The sequence below is a fragment of the Glycine soja genome, chromosome 1 (genome assembly GCF_004193775.1).
Source record: "Glycine soja cultivar W05 chromosome 1, ASM419377v2, whole genome shotgun sequence".
Lineage (NCBI taxonomy): Eukaryota > Viridiplantae > Streptophyta > Magnoliopsida > Fabales > Fabaceae > Glycine > Glycine soja.
Genome location: NC_041002.1, coordinates 40,492,063 through 40,512,254, shown reverse-complemented (window position 1 = coordinate 40,512,254; position 20,192 = coordinate 40,492,063). Strand labels below are relative to the sequence as shown.

At 31.9% G+C, this 20,192-nt stretch overlaps 1 long non-coding RNA gene across 1 annotated transcript; it reads left to right on the top strand.

Annotated features, from left to right (window-relative positions):
• Positions 1-769: 769 nt before the first annotated feature.
• On the top strand, positions 770-4,196 carry LOC114405069. The gene is made up of 5 exons (XR_003665169.1): positions 770-1,305; positions 1,414-1,524; positions 1,596-1,648; positions 1,737-1,802; positions 3,466-4,196. It is a non-coding gene; the product is annotated as an uncharacterized LOC114405069 (long non-coding RNA).
• The last annotated feature ends 15,996 nt before the right edge of the window (positions 4,197-20,192 follow it).

The following is a 20,192-nucleotide window of genomic DNA, read 5'->3' as shown; positions in this document are numbered from 1 at the left end:
CGCCATGTTATTTTTTCAGTATTAAATTTTTTTAAGACTTCAATTTTTTCATTTGTATCAAATACAGAAAATCAAAATTGAAAAATGTAAACGTGTAATTAGAGGAACTAAAAATAACAAAAAATTTATAGGAATCAAATTTAAAAAATCATAAATTTATGAGAACTAAAAAAAATTATAAGAAACAAATTTTTTTAAAAAAAACACTAACTTACAATGATTAATTCATATTTAAGCCTTAATTTTTTTAAGGCTTAATTAATTACTTTATTAATTTGTTTATTTTATTCAATTTTGCTTTACCTTTAATTTAAGGTTCAATTAAATCCCATAATTTTTAAAACTTAGTCAATGATATCTTTAGTTACTTTAATCAGAAGAAAGGAATCTAGTTTGGGTCATTAAAGAATGTATATAAATTATTGTAAATCTTTTAGTATTTATTTTTTATTTCTATAAATAAATAAAAAATTCAATTACACTACTAGAAATTGATCATTCAACATCGTCAAATCTACATCGGTTATTAAAAAACCGATGTAGTAAAACATGCGGTGGTATTTTTGCAATTTAAATCAACTTTTTGAAGGTGTTAACGTCGGTTTTTATAAAACCGCCTTTGATTTGAATGTTTCGAAAGCGGTTTAATAAAAACCGTTTTTGTTTGTAACCTAACTGCAGCATTTTTAGTTACCATCGTCTTTGAATATATCATATTTTAATTCTATTATTTTTTATTTACTAGAGAACTACGACTTTTCATTTTCACTCCGGAGTTAACCTGCTTTATCGAGGGTTTTGTTTCTGGCTCCTCTTCCCCCTCCGCCACTGTCCTCCAAACCCTTGCGCCGTCCAAGCCAAGTGCCACTTTGTCCAAGGCGCGCAGCTCCTCGCCCAAGCCAGAAGATCCAAAAGCGCTTTTGCCGCAACCTCCCTCGCCAAATAGGCCCTAGTCGAGGCCGAGAAGGCCCTCGCGCTCGACCCCAAGGAAGCCGCCTCGCACCTCCTCAAGTCCATGGCGCTTGACCTCCAGGGCTTTCGCTCCAACGTGCTCGACGCTGCATTGTCCCCTCTCGCCGTGGGGTCCCTTGCCGAGGAAGAGAGGGGCAACGTGCTGCTGAAGAGGGCGGAGCTCAAGATCGCGATGAGCGAGCGGTGCGTTGACTCAATGCTGGCTGATTTGACCGAGTCGGTGAAGCTGAGTCCACGAAACGCGAAGGCATGGTGCATAAAAGCAGCAATGGGCGTTACAAAGCGGTTTGTGATTGTTGAGTTGATGATTGACGAAGGAAGGAGAGAGTAAGCGTGAGTGTCTGTGTGTGTGTGATTCACATTTTGATCTTGAATTGAATTCATCTCCAACTCCATGACTATTATTATTTCATAGGTTAAATTTAGGATTTAATATTGTAGGTACACTTTCTTATGCTCTGTTAGCTTAACTACTCCGTCTAGGCACCAATTCTTTGCCATTTAGAAGATTGCGTGGACTCGACACTAATCGTCACCTTCAATTGCCAAGAGGTCACTATTCTTTTACTTTTCTTTACAGTATGATTGGAACTTCCTTTTCAAACTTTTCTTCTGTTTTTCAGGTGTTCCTTTTTGGAATAATGACAAGGAAGCAAAAATCTTATGCCTTGGATATGTATGTCTGTTTTGTTGTCCCTCTTTTTTCTGCTAAACTTTTATATTTACATGTTTTCTCAGTTTCACCCTTTTATTCCTTCCCGTAGGTCAAACCTGAAGTGCTTAACTGGTCTCCATGAATTATTTTACTTCATAACTTCCTGAGCATGGAGGTATGACCTCCCTTCTAAATGCTAATTTTTCACTCTTAAAACTCAGAATCCCCGAATTACAACCATATTATGGTAAACCTTTGTTAATTTTAACATACCTATACCTATTAATTTGGTTGTAAAGTTAAGGTATAAATCCAAATAGTTACATCATTCTATAATTGTCATTATATTTTGTGCTGTTATTCATGGGAAAACTAGAAACTGCATGTTTGGACTGTGTGTGTGTCTATATGTATAAGGTCATATAAACTACTGGAGTTAAGGCTGTTAAGCATAAAAGAAAGACCCTATCAAGCCTCCACTCTTGTCATCTGGGACCTTTTTCACTTAGTTGCATATTCTTCAATTTCTATAGGCAAAGTACCATTTAGTGGATGAGTGGATCTATTTTAGCGCTTCATCAATGAAGATTGAAGAGTAAACTAAAATTTCCTCATGAGGTACCAACATGTGTTGGTCTGAGCAAAAGGTGCTTAAATCTCTTAAGTGTGTTTTTTTATTTCCTCATGAACTAAAATTTCCTCTCTGTTTTTTTATTTCTTTGTTCTCTTTTATGAATAAATTATATTTTTGTAAACTACTATATAGCTTCAGATGGTGGGAAGACCCTTCTCACAGAAAATATCTAATTTAGAACTAGGAAAAAAGATAAGTGAGAAGTTTTCAAACTTAAAAAGAAGAATACCATGCTTCAAACAAAGGAAGAACTGAATCCATTTTAAGAGTTATTTAGAAATCATTGCTTGATCTCCTCTATGGACTAACCCTCTATTAGGCAAGTTCTATGATTCTACCCAGCAAAATACATCACATTGGAGATTATGAAGCTTGTAGAAACCAAAGAGACAGAGATATATAGAGAAAATCCAATCTAAGTCTTATTGTACTTGAGAGGGATGTGTGCAGCATACGAGTATGGTACAAATGTTTTGTGCACTCCTTTGATCAATGTGTCAGTTTAGCCTTGCTGTGAAATTTTGGCCTTTTTGAGAATTGCTTTTTTAAAATACGCTGTTACAAAAAAAAACCATAGAAAGAAATAATTTTTCTGAATTGATTTTTTTACTGCTTTGAGTTGCTTACTAATTATAACAAAATCTCACTTCTTTCACATTTGTGCATTTGCTGTCACATGAAGGCTTGTCTGTGTTGGCCTTATTGTGAAATATTATGGAGTACACTCGTTGACAGCAATTTTGTGTGTCTACTACTCTACTGTCATATAAAAACACTAAAAAGAATTTGGCAAAACACCATGAAGAGTTAAAAAGATATGTTTTGCTGTAAGAATAAAAGAAGTTTTTTTGTTGATTTCCCAAAATGGTCAAATAGGTTCAAAATATTATAAAGAATATTTTTTTCCTATTTTTTTTCTTTTGCTTTGCTTTCCAATCATACCATTTTCTTTTTGGGTTATGACATCAATTTTATGCATTTACATATAAAACGCCTAAAAGAATTTGGCAAAACACCTTGCAGAAATAAAAGAAATGTTGTTAAGATTAAAGGAAGCTTTCGTTCATTCACACATAATCAAATTAAGAAAAGGAAATCCATATCAAAACAAATGTGGACATATTGTGCAGTAGTACTATATGTGGTCATTGGCATCTATGAACATGTGTTTCTTCATGAAACATGATATTTCTATCTTGTACAGGGAATCAAGAGTGATGTCAGGACTAGCTCTAGTATGTTTTTGAATTCTAAAGAGAGAAAATATCCTATGGTACAAGTAAGTTAACAATTTCACTTTCCCCTCAAGTCTTACTTTAGTCATTAAATCAGTGTAAAAAGCATGGACTGCACCATCTGGCTCTATAACTTTTATTTTAATGATATTTTTTTAATTTCTATCTTTTTATATCTTTTTAATATTGACAACTATTTATATCTTTTTATTTCTAATTTTAGTGCTTCCACTCTGGCTCTATAACTTTTATTTTAATGATATTTTTTCCATTTGTTTTCTAGTGCTCTTCATCATCCAATTTGATGCAGGATAGAGAGATGTTGATGCAACTGACCTTATCTCATTCATGTTGGAATCAGTTTTCATTACATAGGATGGCTTATTCTTTTCCTCCTATTTCCTTATTTCCTTCTAATAAAATTTACTCTTTAAAAAACATAAAACAATAAAGATGAGGAGGAAATCACTGGAACAAAGCTAACCGTGTCCTTGAGAAATGAAATTATGAAAGAGTTTTGTTAAAATATTGTGCCTACTATTTTTAGACAAGAATTTGACAACTTCATGGTACATTTTCTTTTCCCACTTCTCATCTCCTTTTTGTCCTTACTATTTGTAATTTTTATAAAATTAAAAAGTTTGAGACTCTAATTTCATTTTTAAAAAAATATGAGCAAATCTGGTCTATACTCTATATATTTACTGATCAATTTTTCTAAATTTTAGAAACTATTTTTGCATGATTATTATACTTTACAAATATCAGACTCATATTTTATAAGAAAATGAATTTGAATCTTTTTTCGATTTGAGAATATTGAATGAACATTAGACTTACTCTAAATTCATTCACCTAAATTTTTTGTTAAATAAAACTTAATTGTGTATAAAAAGTATTTTATGAGTTAATTTTATATAAGAAATATTCTAAGAATTAAATGTGATATTATAAAAATATACATGCATAGTATACCTGCATAATTAATTGTATAATAACACATATTTAATTGGTAGTAACATATATTTTAATTGGTATTTTATTTTTGTAAGTTGGAGGTTCCCTTTTGACTATGGATATGGTGACTCCGATCAGAAATGATTGGAGAGTCTGTGTCCCTTGACCATGTGTTTCAACGAAAAAAATATTAGGTAATATACAACTATATAAGGAAAATTTCTAACCAATGGATTTCTATAAAATAGTTCAAATATGAAGATTTATATATTGTCTTCTTGCAGGAGAGAATTCAACTTGAAACTACTCGGTTGTATAAATTTGATTGATATAATTCAAACTTCCATGCTCAAGGTAAATATTGATTATCTAAGATGGAAAGCTATACAGTTCTGGTTTTGCTATTTTCTTGTTTCATTCACCTAAATTTTTTGTCGAAGTAAAACTTGAATGGCACACTTATGAAATCTTGTCAAATTTGATTAATTTTATTCTTTTGTTCTCTCTTCGTATGAACAATTTAGTTTAGTAATTACTAGTTAGTTTGTAGAAATATTTTTTTAAAGAAATGACCATGTCACCAATTTTTATGTCATCATAATTCTTGCTTCCAAAAAGCAAAAAAAATTAAAATAATTAATAATTCTACATCGGTTCAGGCCACAACTGATGTAATGTTGAAATCTAACATTCTACATCGGTTTTCAGGACAACCGATGTAGAAATTTGGCATTCTAAGACGGGTTTGGAGGTCAACCCGTCTTAAAATAGGCAGATTTCTACATCGGTTGTCCTAATAATCGATGTAGAATGTCAGATTTCAACATCGGTCCCTCGACCGTTGTTGTGTTTCAACGACATCGGGCTACAACGACGCGTGATAATCGATGTAAAAAGGCGCTGATAACCGATGTAGAAAGCCTATTTTCTAGTAGTGTTAGTTCTCATAATTTTTGAAACCTGATCAATGTGACCCTTTCTAGTAACCGCATTTTGAAAATAATGAACGTTATTGAAGTAACAAAGAATAACATTTGACTTAATTTTGAAAATTATGGACAACTTAATTATACCTTAAATTAATAGTGGAATGAAATTGAATAAAATAAATAAATAAAGCGAAAAATTTCATAAAGTCATCTTTTGAAAAAAAAAATGATTATTAGTGTAAATATATTTTGAATAAATAGTCACTTAATTCCTAAAAGGGGTAGGTTGATGCATTACTTAGGAAAACTAAGAAAATGTTAAATAAGTTTCTAAATTAAAAAAGTATCTAAACATAAATACTTACTATCATTTTAAATACATGTTAATATTATCACTTTAGTTATGTGTTTTATACTTTCAATATTTTTTTCTTTTTAATTTTTCATAGTTCAAGGACCAATGTCACAACACCCTACAAATTATAGGGATTAAAGTGATCATTTATTCAAATTACATGATTTTAATAAAAAAAAATTATTGTGATATAATTTTTAAAATAAATAAATTTTATATTGATAGTATATGATTAAATGATAATATCTAATTTTTTTGTATCCTTAATGTATTTAATTAATTTCTTGAATAATACTACCTCTATTTCTATATATAAGAAACAAATGGTAGTATATTTTGTTTCTAATTATAAGAAACATGTGATCACTTTCTAAAACACTAATTTCTAATTTCATTGTATACCTCTAGTTTATTGTGAAGTCTATTAATGAGATATCATTCATTCCCCATAAAAGTATAAAGAAATTTGATTGGTATAACCTGAGATACCCCTATATGTATTATAAAATATCACAAATTTTGAAATGCATTTAGTAAGTTATTAACAATATATATAACTCATATTCTTTGGTTGAAAAAAATTATCCTTTGGATTCTCAGTAATGTTATTATATCTAACTACCACTTAAATCAATTATTTCTATTGGTATTTTTTGAATAAAATTTAAGTTGATGACAATATTAATTAAAATAAACTAATTTAACTATTTTTATTGGTGTTGATGAATTGATATTTTTTTTTCTTATGTATAAATAAAAAGATAGTAATAAATAAGCATTAATTATTCAAGAAAATATTGTACAAGTAATGTTAATTAATTAACACTTAAATAAGGTTTAGTTCTAGTGGTGGGGAGATTTTGATTTTTTGTTTTAAAATAAAAATTCAAAATCAAAATGTGTTTGAATAAATTTTAGCTGAATTGGTTTTTTACTTACTTTTAAAATGCCTTTACTTGATTCTAAAAAGGCTTAATGTAGTCCATTATGTTTTGCAATTATTTCGGTTTGGTACTTTAACTTTAAAAATTTTCATTTGATCTTATATGTTTCCAAAACATATCATTTTTGGTTTTTCTTTAATTTTTCATTTGAAATGTTAGTATTCTTTTAATATTTAAATTTTAAAATAATCAATTTAACATAATAATGATTAAAAATTGTTATTATCTTTATTTTTTATTTTAAAAATTATATCCACTTAAAAAAATCATCTCCTCCAACCTAATCTCCACAACTACAATCCAAACACCCAATCTTCATAACCACTAACACCACCGTCATGGGTACAAGTATTTATTTAGGGGTTATAATTCATTGTATGTGGTGGGATATATGTAGTTTGTAGCAATTACTAGCTCAAGCTCTTTGATGGGGAGTGGCCAAATGAGTTTTGCAACTTTAACAAACTTGGGTAGGCTCGTTGGTGGTTTTAGGAGGGTGTTGGCTTCTCTCTTTTTTCTATGATATCGTGACCCACCACCTTCGATCCACACTCTTCTCCTTCCTTTCACTTCTCATTGTCATCCCCTCTGTCGTGCCTAGCAGCGATGTCACCGTTGGTGGCAAATCTGAAGCATGAGATAAAAATCTAAATCAAGTTTTTTTTTTTCAAGTTACAGATTTGGGAATGATGAAGCATGACACACACACAGAGACTGTGTGCGTGTGTGTGCAATGAAGCGGCAACTGTGTAGGCCATGAAAATAAGAGGCATTGTGCTATTTCTCTCTTGCGTGAAAAGTCATTATTGTGTTGCTTCTCTTGTGTGCGCATTTGTTGCTGTGTTGTTTCTATGTGTAGTGATACTTCTTTCTCACACGAAGACTCATCATTGTACTGCTTCTCTCTTGTCGTGTTACTCGATCCGGTGCATTTTGTGCTGGTGTGTGCATCTTGCATCTGATGGAAACTTTATGGGATTGTGATACTGTGTGAAATAAAGATAGTGACATTTAACAATTATTATGTTAAATTAATTATTTTAAAATTTAAATGTTAACAAAATACTAATGTTTCAGACAAAAAATTAAAGAAATGATCAAAATGAAACTTTTAAAACTTAATGTACCAAAATGAAACAACTACAAAACATAGCGAACCAAAAGTGATATTTAGCCCTTTAAAAACAATACAAATAGGTTTATTGTCTCCAGTTTTAAGTTTCACAAATCCTACACCCATTTCTTTTACCCTTTCATTGTTCTCTTTTGCTTCTGGGTGGAGCCTGTGCATACTACATTTCTAAACCTTGAATGTGAGATATAGTGTTTGCTCCAGTTTTATAATCAGTGATCAAATTTTAAATAGCATTTGCCGAAACTTTTTTGATTTATATGCATAATTTTAGTTTAGACAATTCTAATTGATGTTGTGGGTTCATACATTGCGGATTCAATCTAAACCTTGAAAGTATTTTAAACCTAAACTAGAGATAAATGGGGGTATGTTTACATAAAAGCTGTCGGTTTAGTTTCAATTTAAATCGTTGACTTTGTCAATTATGGAAATAAGAAATCTTCTACTACCCACTTCTTTGTTTCAAAGAATTTCCCTTAATCCTTTTGAGTTTTGTTTATTTCCAATTTAGTTTAGTTCCATTAGTTTCATATCTTTGAATTTAGTGTCAAAATTTGATATTTTTTTATTATTTATTTGTATAGAGTGGGCTTTGTAACAATGGTGGGAATTCTTGTCATAAGGAAGGAATTTTTTGAAACTTTGATAGTTTTCGAGGTTTTCTATTAAAAAGGTTGTGAAGGTTCTTGATGTTTTTTTCTCCTTGCAGCATCATGCTTGTGCACTAGGCTTTCCTTTCTGCATTCGTCGTGCATCCATCAACTAGAAATTCATTGCATAAATTAAATAAGAAACATAAAAAATAATTGAATATTCATATATCATAGCTCATAAAGACATAAACATTGTGCCTTATGACATTACAACCATAAACATTGAGTATTTCAAAAGGTGATGATAAAGATCAAGGAAGTCCTCCAAGAATAGAAGGAAGACCTAAGATAAATGATCCCTAAATTAAGCCAAAAGAACTTAAGGAGAAAAGAGCTATAGAGGATGGCTTATCATTGGACTTGGAATACCTATGAGGAAAAGAGTAAAAAGACCCATGGAGCACTTAGAGGTGTACTACTACAAATAAGGCCTTCGATGACAATTCTATAGGGCCTTCCATGATGGTTTTTAATCGTCATGGAATCCACCGTTGTTGAATATGGACTACTTTTGAAGATGATTTAAAAACCGTCAAAGAATATGTTGCATTTTTTTAAAAAAATAATTACGTGTACTTTTATGATATTTTTTCAAAAAACTGTCATAGAAAGAAAACCGTCATAGAAAGCTCAACATCAATGACGATTTTCCACAAAATCATCATAGAACATGGAGTTTCTATGATGGTTTTCTGGATCATCATCATTAATATCAATATTTCTTTGGCGGTTTTTTTGAAACCATCATCATTTTTAATTTTTTTTAATGTTTCTTTTGTTTTAAAGAACACTCAACCTGTAATTTAACAAATACATGCAATCCAATCCAAAACAAATATAGGAAATATACTCAGACAGTCCACACCAAATTATTAATTAATTAATTAATATCAATAAATATGATATATGATGTACAATATCGAACATTGTTCAAATACATGCATAATTTTTATTTTAAAAGCTTGTTGCCCATTCCTTACGAATTGTTGTAATGTTCTCCAATTTCAATGATATTCCATCACTAAACCACTGCAACATATAATAAACACAAGTTAACCTCATAAAATAATGAAAAATGTAATAATTAAAAACATCAAAGTAAATTAGCATAAAATTAAATACAAGCTAATGACATTTTATAATTAAAAGTCTAATAATTGAAAGTTTTTAAAGTAAAATAGTGCGTTGTATTCCATTCATTCTTCAAACCCCCCATGACTATGGTCCACATCCAATGCATGACATAATGACCACATTCCAACCTCAGGTTTCAATATGACTAAATTCAATTATAAAAAAAATCAAGTAAGGTTCATTAAATTTAACAAGAGACTTGACCTTCACAGAAGAATCAAGTATAAAAAATGACTCTTTTCAGACTGCCCAAACGGACAATTGAAGATTGAATACAATGATTAATCCAAATTATCTGCATTAATCATTGTATTCAATCTCAAACGGAAAACTAAGGTTTACTCATAATGCACATAACTTTAATATAAAACAATACTCAGTTATCATCAAACACGCTATAAAGCATTAAGTTAAGGATTGAGATACTACTAGACACAAATTTTATGCATTAATTTCACACTTGTAACAAGCATAGATGTGTCACAAAAAGATGCCGACCTCAGAGGATGCCCACTAACAAAAATAAAGAGTATGGTGATGATGGTGATATGTTATACAAAAGTTAAGACTTATACAAAAGTTGAACGTTGCCTGCACCAGCACAACACAATAGAGGAAACAATGAAAAATAAAATTCTATCCAGCAGATATATATCAATAGAAAAAAGTAGCAAAAATAGTCGAGTAGAAAAAGTTATAACAACATCCAATTGATCACTGTTATTTACAACTCAACAAACAAAGTCATAGCAAACATCAGTTATTTTTAGCTCAACAAACAAGAAAAAACTCTATCCTGTCGTTCTATAACTAGATTACAAGTCTCTTAAAAAAAATAAGAAAACTAATTTTTTGATGATAAAGTAAACGAACCTTAATCTATCCTAATGAAAAATTAACTTATGGATCGCTCAAGGTTATCAAGTATAAGCTTCCTTGAATGTGTAAAAAAAAAAACCTCCTGGGAACGAACTTGTATCCATACTTGGAGCACTCTATTTTTAGTGTTGCATGTTCTTTATTGCTTGGAGTTAGATATCGAAGAAAATTAGACCACAATTGGAGCAAGCATGAACAAGAAATAAGTTTTCATACAAAGGACAACAATGTAATTTTGAAAGCTATTAGATCTGATATGATATAATCTATCTATTAAAAAACTAATATTTTAGCTAATGGTTAAAACTAGGTGGTGCACTAATGTATCCAAAAATTTTAGGTGCATTGTAGAAAGTAGAAATGTCCAAGAGTTTGACCATCCATTCAAGTACAATTTTTACAAGATGCAGTTAGAATGATATAAAAATTTGATTAAGAAAATAGTGATAAACATCTGGGCATAGGCATTGAGTTTGATACCTGTGTTAAGAACAACCATAATGCACCGAATAAAAATACACATATGAACATCATATCATATGGAAAGAAATACACAAATCCTAACCAACTAAGCATGCGTAGGTATTGAGTTTGATACTTGTGTTAAGAGTCATAGATTGGTCTAATAACCTTTTAACCCCCCCTCCTCCATCATCTTAACCTATTTCATCCTCAAGTTACACAGGAATTCAAGCCACAAATTTCACAAGTTTTGTTAATCATACAAATCAAATTATTAGTGCATCTAACAAGCCTATAATAGTAAAAGTATTAGTGTAGTAAATTTCTATAGTTTTAAAACATAAGCAGAAGCAAAACAATTGAATGGATTAATATATTTTACATTCAATGTGTGCTATCCCAAAACTTAATAGATGATCAAATTATTGATCTTAAGCCATATTTTAGACAAAAACAAGTAAAGCCATACAAACAAGTTTCTGAAATGCTTTGCACCTTAGTTCACTGTAGCCAATCTAAGTTTAGAATAGATAATCTCATAAATAACAACAAATATTAATGGTTTGCCAAACTTGAAAGAGAAAGGTAATGTAGTTTAATTGATCCAATACAAATTATATGTCCAATAAGAAAAGATAAACCTAAGCATAATATTCTTAACTGATGATATGATTAAAGTAAACTAAGAAAACCAACCTAAGGAAAATTGATGCCAAAAAGTATGAAGCTTAAATGTACATTGAAGTCATATAAGTTTCAACTACAATTTAAAAAGAACAAAATAGTGATCAAATGAAAGTATCCAATAGATTTTGATCCCATGAAGACTATCACTCGCCAAGCCACTAAATCCAGTTATTATTTTCATCTTAATATCTTTTTGTAAAATAACTAAAACTCTTCTAAACTTGGTATTTCAGTTTACACTAACAAATATATTACTTAAAAATAAACTAGAGACTTAAGTGTCATAAGCTTCCAATCAAACAACTGAGATAATTTATCAGATTAAAGGTCTCTTAATCACAAAAATAGGAAAACTAATATATCAAGTTTTGAGGTTGAGCAATCCACATTTATAAATCATATTCTTGTTTAAGACATGCACAATATGGCTCAAGTGAATGCTCAAATGCTAGAGTTTAAGAATTCAACTCTCTTTGGAATCCAGCCAAACTTGTTTGTATGCTTTCATACACAAAGTAGAAGTAAGTTCAACAAAAATTAATCTTTTCCTAGTTTGTTCTTCTTGGGAATTTTGAATTGTGTTCGAGATTTTAGTCTCTTAGTTTCTTCAGTGTAATATGTTAACATTTATGGAAATTGACTTTATAATGTGGATTCCAACAACATATGTATATAACATTCGTCACATAATATCTGTACGTGGATATAATAATGTTAAATGTGACTTTCATATTGATTGCTATTAACTTTAATTGTTCCTACGAGTATAACAAAGAAACCATTAGTGATTGAAGCCAGAGCCAGAGCAAATACTAGAAAAGAAAGTGGAAAAATTCAAAACATAAGGATGCTGAAAAAGGTATGCTTATGTTATATCTTCAAATTTTACATGTCATCCCATTTTTTACTAGTTAGTTGTAGATTTCAGAGATCCCAACCTACAAAGACACCATCAAAGCTACAAAGGCAACATACAAACTTTTGATGTTCACTCTTCCCAGATTAGCTTTGATGTTTACTTAATTATATTTGAAGTAGTTTTTGGACTAGTCCAATTAAACCTAATATAGTGTTCGAAAAGGCTAAAAAAATAGAAATAAACAAAAATAGAGAGTCTAAACAAGAAAATATGGGAAGAATGAACCTAAATTGGACATTGAAAGATTTTGACCTAGTGAACGTCGAGTTTCTTGTTGATGATGCTGACCTGGAAGTAGATGTTGTCAGAGAAGGCGAGTTCCAATGAAGAAGAGTGAAGCCACCATGATGGCACATGACGACGACAACGAGGACACACACAAAGGAGAGTGAAGTGCCATCGCAGGGAATGTCGCAATGAATGGATTGAAGTGTTGTTGCTAGTGAGTGAGTGTGTAACATCCCTGATTTCCAACTTCTCAGTGGCTCTCACACTATGGCATTTAACGCGGTGACACTTCACTCAACATCCTTATTGGTCATAACCCTCCACCGATCAAAACCCTTCATAGGTAGCCCTTTTCAAGAACATGAAAATCAACTCTGCTTAGTTCTAGGATCAATGACTAATCCCACAAACCAACCTAAGACTTTTCAGTGTATTATGTCCTCACTCACACATTTTCTGAGAAACTTCTCAAAAGGTCACCCATCCCATAACTACTTCAAGACAAACACGCTTAACTATGAAGTTCTTAAGTGATGGACTATCGAAAAGTATATGCATCTTGTGTGTATATGTAGTACCAATTAATTCCTTTAAATCATCCTCAATTGTATAGTCCCATACATGCACAACTTCTGGATCTCTCTCATTTTGATGTGATTCGATTGGGGTGTTACATTCCCACCAACTTCTGCCTGGTTCATCCTCGAACTATACTGTACTAGGAGGGAGGTTTGCTCTAATACCATTTGTGTGAGTGAGTGAAGAAAACCACGAGAGTGAGTGAATGAGCGAGTGAACAGACTGAATGTGTGTTACTGGAAGATAAGTGAGTGATATGAGCATGCCATACAAAATTATCATGCATTTTATTTTAAGACGGTTTTTGGAAACCCTCATCGATTTGACATCGTTATATACAATTTTGGTAGTAGTGGTGATCAACACACCATAATATCAAGACCAAAGTGAGAGAAGAGAGTTCATGATGTTGCACTTGATTCAAGTGGAAGAAGGCCCAGCCTAATAATGCACCAACATGGGCTTGCAACCAAAATTTTATTTGATTTAATTTAAGTGTCTTTGGATGGATTTTAATTGTAATAAATGGGCTTGTTTGATTCTAATTAGGAGCCCATGTTTGAATTCTAAAATAAGGTTATTTTTATTTACGTTGTAATCTAGGACTTAAGCTTGTTTGGGCCTTTTGCTCACGTTTCTTAAAATTTGGGCTAGTCACAAACCATATTAGAAGAGATGTCACTACTAGAAAATATGTGTATTACATCAATCAGTTAACATTGGTTTTTATGAAAACTGATATTAACAAATGCATGGTAGAATTTTTGAAAATAATTGGACATTGTTAACATCGGTTACAAGAGAACAGATGTCAAGTATTAAACTCAACATCATTTTTATTAAAAACTGATGTTGTGTGTCACACGTGTTTACAATGGTTTTAATGTAAATTGATGTATATCTCACTATGTATCATTTGATGATCCAATGAATCTCTGATTCTTTGTTTGACCAAATAGACTTTTTTAATTTTAAATGTAGTAGGAAATTAACCACTATGGCAAGGAAAATGTGATTCAGAGGGAGAAGAAGAGACAAAAAGTGAAACAAAAATATCATTTTATTCAGTGATCCTAAAAAAAAGTACTTAAGATTTTATTAAAAACAAATCTTAATGTTTCGTTAGGTGGGATGGCAAAAGAAACCAAAAAACAATCCATTTTTTAGGAGTTATGTCCTACATTACATCTGAATTTGATTGATAATAAAAGAGTAAATATTCAAAAGAGTGAATATTCATCCACAAGAATTTCCTAACATTAAAACAAGAACATTCATATTCTCATTTTAGATCTCTCGCTCACCCAAAGCCCTACTATGTATAACCCTAGCATCTTGCCCTCGTTATCGTGATCGTCACCATCGCTGCTGCTATGTGTGTCCAAACTCTGTTTGTGTCCATCACCGTTGCAAACTTATTTTAGCTAGCCAAACCAGTCTGGAGGCCTCTGTTGCCGTTGCCGGCACTGGTCCTCGCTGTCGCCCTTGATTTCAAGTTCATATATCATTTTCAAAAGCTATTTCCAGTTTGCTATTTCTTCTTGTTAGGGTTCCTAGGTGTTGGGTCATCTAACATAGCTCCAATGTGGTCTCCTCTTGGTTCACTAAGGCCATATTGCTAACACTAGTTATTACTACTTCATTCCCTTTTCTTTAGCAGTTTCCCTTGCCATATTGCTAATGTAACATCCCATTTTTTTTGTAAACCAATTTAAAAAGTATTTTTATTTATAAATAAATAGAGTTTTAGGAAAATGATGAGATTTTTATAATTAAATAAATAAGGAGAAATAACTTTATTAATTAAAATAATAGTTTAAGAGAAAATAAAAAAGTATTTTATTTATTCATTTGATAGGGAATAAAATAAAGTTTATTTTTATAAAATAATAAAAATAAATAAATAGAGTAAATGATAAGTTGTGAGTATCCTAGCTATAAATAGAAACATGTTAAATCAGTTTTCAAACTGACGGTAGTTTCTATGCCTCCTCTTCCTCTCAATTTCGTTTTCTATTTTTCCCTTCCAAAACCCTCTTTTTTTCCCGCATACCACCAAACCTGTCTTAGAAAACGACGATCTCGAACTCATTCACTGTTGGATCATCGTGAAATTTGAACAACAAGTTTGAAACTCATTTTCGAACATTGTAACCATTGGGAATTACTAAAACATGTCGGAGCTGAGAGAAATACTCTTTGTATCGTAAATTTTCCTTTTCCCACAGAAACCTAAAACTATCTCAGTAAAAATACGATCCCGGACTCATTAACTGTTGGATTGTCGTGAAATTTTGATATGTGGTTCGAGATTCATTTCCGCACATCTTCACTATTGGGATTTGCAAAATAACCTCTATGGATGGAGAAATACTCATCGCACGTAGACAGTGAAATGAAGGCTTCAATCCCTTCTCCTTTTCTCTAACATTTGGGAACCCTATCAGAGCAGTCAGAGGAAAAACTTGAGGAATCTCAGGAAACCACTAGAGATGCCGCTATTGTTGTCACAATACACACGTGAGCCCGCTTAGAGGTAAAGGATGAGTTTATCGTAATTGGGGTTAGAATGAACATGTGTAGGGGTTCTTAAAGGATGAAATTTGGATTTATTTTGGGATGTTTATTGTATTGAAATTCTACTTGTATGATTATGTGAAATTGTTTGAGGGGTTTTACTCCCCGTGGATTGAGAAATATTTTTGTATAATTTATTTGTATTTTGAATAAGATTAGCGTAATAAATATTTATATTGGGATTATGAAATTATGATTGAAAATGTATATAAGTGATAAATTGAATATATGATGAATTGTAGAATAATATATTACTTTGAAATTATAATATTGTTATGGAGATTGAGTATAAGTGCAAAGTTGGATGTGTTAAATTGCAAGATACACGTAAATATAAGATGGTTGATTGTGACATAATGAGATGTGAAGTTGTGGACATGAGTTTTAGTTGTGAATAAGTGTGTGGTTCACATTTGATGCGACATTACTTGTGTTGTGAGCTGTGAATTATACAATAACCCGACCAGTGTTTATCTTGAGAAAAATGTTGATGCGCAGTGTTAAAGGAAAAATGTAGGTTTCCTAGGTAGGAACCAGTGTTAAATTGTAGCACAATGTATTAAACGTGTTTAAAACACGAATGTGAGGTCATGGGTATTGTATAATTCATGAGCAGTGCCTGCTTATAATATTATTGTTGAAATCGAGTATAAGTACAAAGTTGAACATGTGTTAATTTGTGAGATATATGTAAACTTGTGATGGTGGATTGTGACATTATGAGATGTTAAATTGTGGGCATGATATTTTGTTGTGAATAAGTGTGTGTGTTTAACACTTGATGTGACAATAATTGTATTGTGAGCTGTGAATTATACAATAACCTGACTAGTGTTTATGCAGTGTTAAAGAGAAAGTGTAGGTTCCTAGTTAGGAACCAGTGTTAAATTGTAGCGAAATGTGTTAAACGTGTTTGAAACACGAGTGTGAGGTCATGAGTATTATATAATTCATGAGCAGTGTCTGCTTGCAAAAATTATTTTAGGGGTTGGACCTGAATCAGGAAGGTGAGGCTCTAACGGATTCTTCGGAGTCTAGGTCTTGGGGGTAAAGACACTCGGTTTGAGTGATCCTTTAAGCCTATGTTGATCCCATATAGTTGGATCATTCTCGCAAAATGGAGTGACCCTGACTGGTCACCTTATGATTTTACTTAGTGAGAGTGGCCTGGCATATCCATTGTATGGTGTGTCTTGTTATGTACTCCTAAGCGCCCCAGGGTGGTTTTTCACTAACATGGTACCACATTGCATGTAGGCTTGAGTCTTAGTATAATTGTTGCATAACACTTGCTAATTGTTTATTATGAAATTGATGAGTGTTATTGCATCTTGACTCGAGTGTGTGATTCATGTGTAATGTAATTAATGATTGAAAAATGAATTTTAAAGATAAAGTGGTGAAGTGACGTGGGTTGTATTAAGTTGAGTTATTTTATAAATATTTCAATAATTTATTTTGGTTACGTCTTATTTATTTGTTTTGTTATTTTTTTGTGTGATAACTCACTCCCTGTGTGCTATTTGTGTTTGGATCCTATGATGATTTCGAACCTTGTGTTAGTAGGAGCAGATGACTAGGTGGATGACTTTAAAGAATCTTGTGCCAGAAGACGTTGGGACACAATGCTCTGATAGGATGTGACATTGAGGATGAGTTTTTTATTTTAATTGCATAATGTTATTTAATTTTATTTTACCTCACTGATTTAACAAAACATTTTTTGTAAACTTTGACGGCCTTGTTTTGAGCCGAGTATGTTTTTAATAAGTCTTATTTTGTAATAGTGAAGTGAATGTGAACCTTTTACCCACTTGAGTTTGTTGATCAATATTTTTATGTTTTATTTATTTATATGTATGTCAGGGTAGAGGGTGTGACACCCTTTACCCCAACATATATATATATATATATATATATATATGTATGTATGTATATAAATAAAATATATAAAAATATCGGTAATCAAATTCACATAGGTAAAATGTTCACATTCACTTCACTATTATCAATTAAAACTTATTAAAACATATTCGACTCAAAATAAGGCCGTCAAAATTTACAAAAATATTTTGTTAAATCAGTGAGATAAAATAAAATAGACTAACATCATGCAATTAATATAAAACTGATGCCCCACTGTTACATCCTATCAGAGCATTGTGTCCCGACGTCCTTCAGCACAAGGTTCCTTAAAGCACTTCACCTAGCCATCTGCTCCCCCGAACACAAGGTTCAAGATCATAACAGGATCCAAACACAAACAACACACAGAGAGTGAGTTATCACATTCCTAACTAATAGAGAAAAATAAGACAACATACAGGTATAAATATTATATAACAAAATACAATTTGCTTGAGCATAACTCACGTTATTTCACCACACGTCTCATTCATTTTCACAACATTCGTATACTCAATAGTCAAAACAAAATATCATCAAATCAATGAATATAGAACAATACACAAGCGTTATGCAGCAGATACACTAAGACTCAATCCTATATGCAATGTGGTACCATGTCAGTGAAAAACCTCGTCAGGCGCCTAAGAGTACATGACAAGACAAACCACACACTAGCAAGTCAAGTCACTCTCACTAGGTAATATCATAGGGAGACCAGTCAGGGTCACAGTGTTTTGCGAGAATGCTCCAACCATATGGGATCAACATATGCTTAAAGGAGCACTCAAACCGGGTGACTCCCAAGGCCTACACTCCGAAGAGTCCATCAGGGCCTCCCCTTCCTGATTCAGGTCCAACCCATAAAACAGTTTAGCACACAGACTCTATCGATGGCCTGTACAAAACACACGACTCCTCAATTGTTCTCAAATATTTTTAACTCGTCGCCCTTTAAGGGTCTTAGCATTAACTCGTCGCATTTAAAGGGTCTTATAGTCGTGTGATTATACAATCCATAGTTTACAACTCAATGCACACAACATCTTAATCACGTGCATACTCAATTTATCACATACACTCGATCTCAATTACAATGGTATAATATCAAAATAGCATGTTATCACACCTCATGAATCATATTCACTTTACCTATGAACTATGCAATACACACAACTACTCAATTATTATCAAAATCATTTTAACTCGTCGTGTTTGTGATTAAACTCGTCGGGTTCCCACAATGGATCCCATCACAATACTCGTCGCCCTTAAGGGGTCTTACAGTTGTGTGATTGCACAATTCATAGCTCACAACACAATACACATCTCAATATACATGTATTCCGTCATTCATCACATGTTCAATTCACCACATACTCATAATTTGAATCATCATTTCATATCCTCAATATAACAATTTATCCAAAAGACTATCACAACCTGAGGACTAAAACCCCTCAAATAATATTACATAATTATATCAAAATCATAGGTCAAAATATACAAATATCAAGAGCATAATTTATCAAGCAATTCTCATCAGAACATCAATATTTTATTTATAATTATAAAGGAAAAATTGCAATTTAATAAACATCCCGAAATAAAACCCCAATTTAATCCTCTAAGGATCCCTACACATGTTCTCACTAACCCCCAATTGTGAATAACTCATCCCTTACCTCTAAGTGGACTCACGTGTCTTCCGACAGCGATAGCGACATCACTAGCGGTTCCTTGAGATTCCTCTAGTTTTTCTTCTGACTGCTCCAATAGAGTTCTCAAACGTCAGAGAGACGGAGAAGGGATTGAAGCCTCCATTTTTACTGTCTTCGTGCGATTCCTTTTTCTCTCTCCATGAATATTATCTCACAAATCCCAATGCTGAAGGTGTGCAGAATTGAATCGCAACCACATATCAAATTTTCATGAAAATCCAACGGTTAATAAAACCTAGATTGTAGTTTTACTGAGACCGTTTTGGGTTTTTGCGGGAAAAGAGAAAGCTACGATGCGAAGAGTATTTCTCTTAGCTCCGACAAGATTTTGCAATTCCCAACGGTGAGAATTCTCGGAATTGGGTTGCAAACGTGGTGCTAAAGTTTCATGATGATCTAATAATGAATGAGTCAGAGATCGTTGTTTTTCTAAAACAGGTTTGGTGGGTTGCAGGAAAAAGAAAGAGTTTTGGGGAGGAGAATGGGAAAAAATGAAAATGAGGAAAAGAAGAGGCACCGTTAGTGTGAAAACTGACTTAACGCTATTTATAGCTAGGTTTACTCTATTTATTTATTTATTATTTTGTAAAAACAAACTCTATTTTATTCCCTATCAAACAAATAAATAAAAT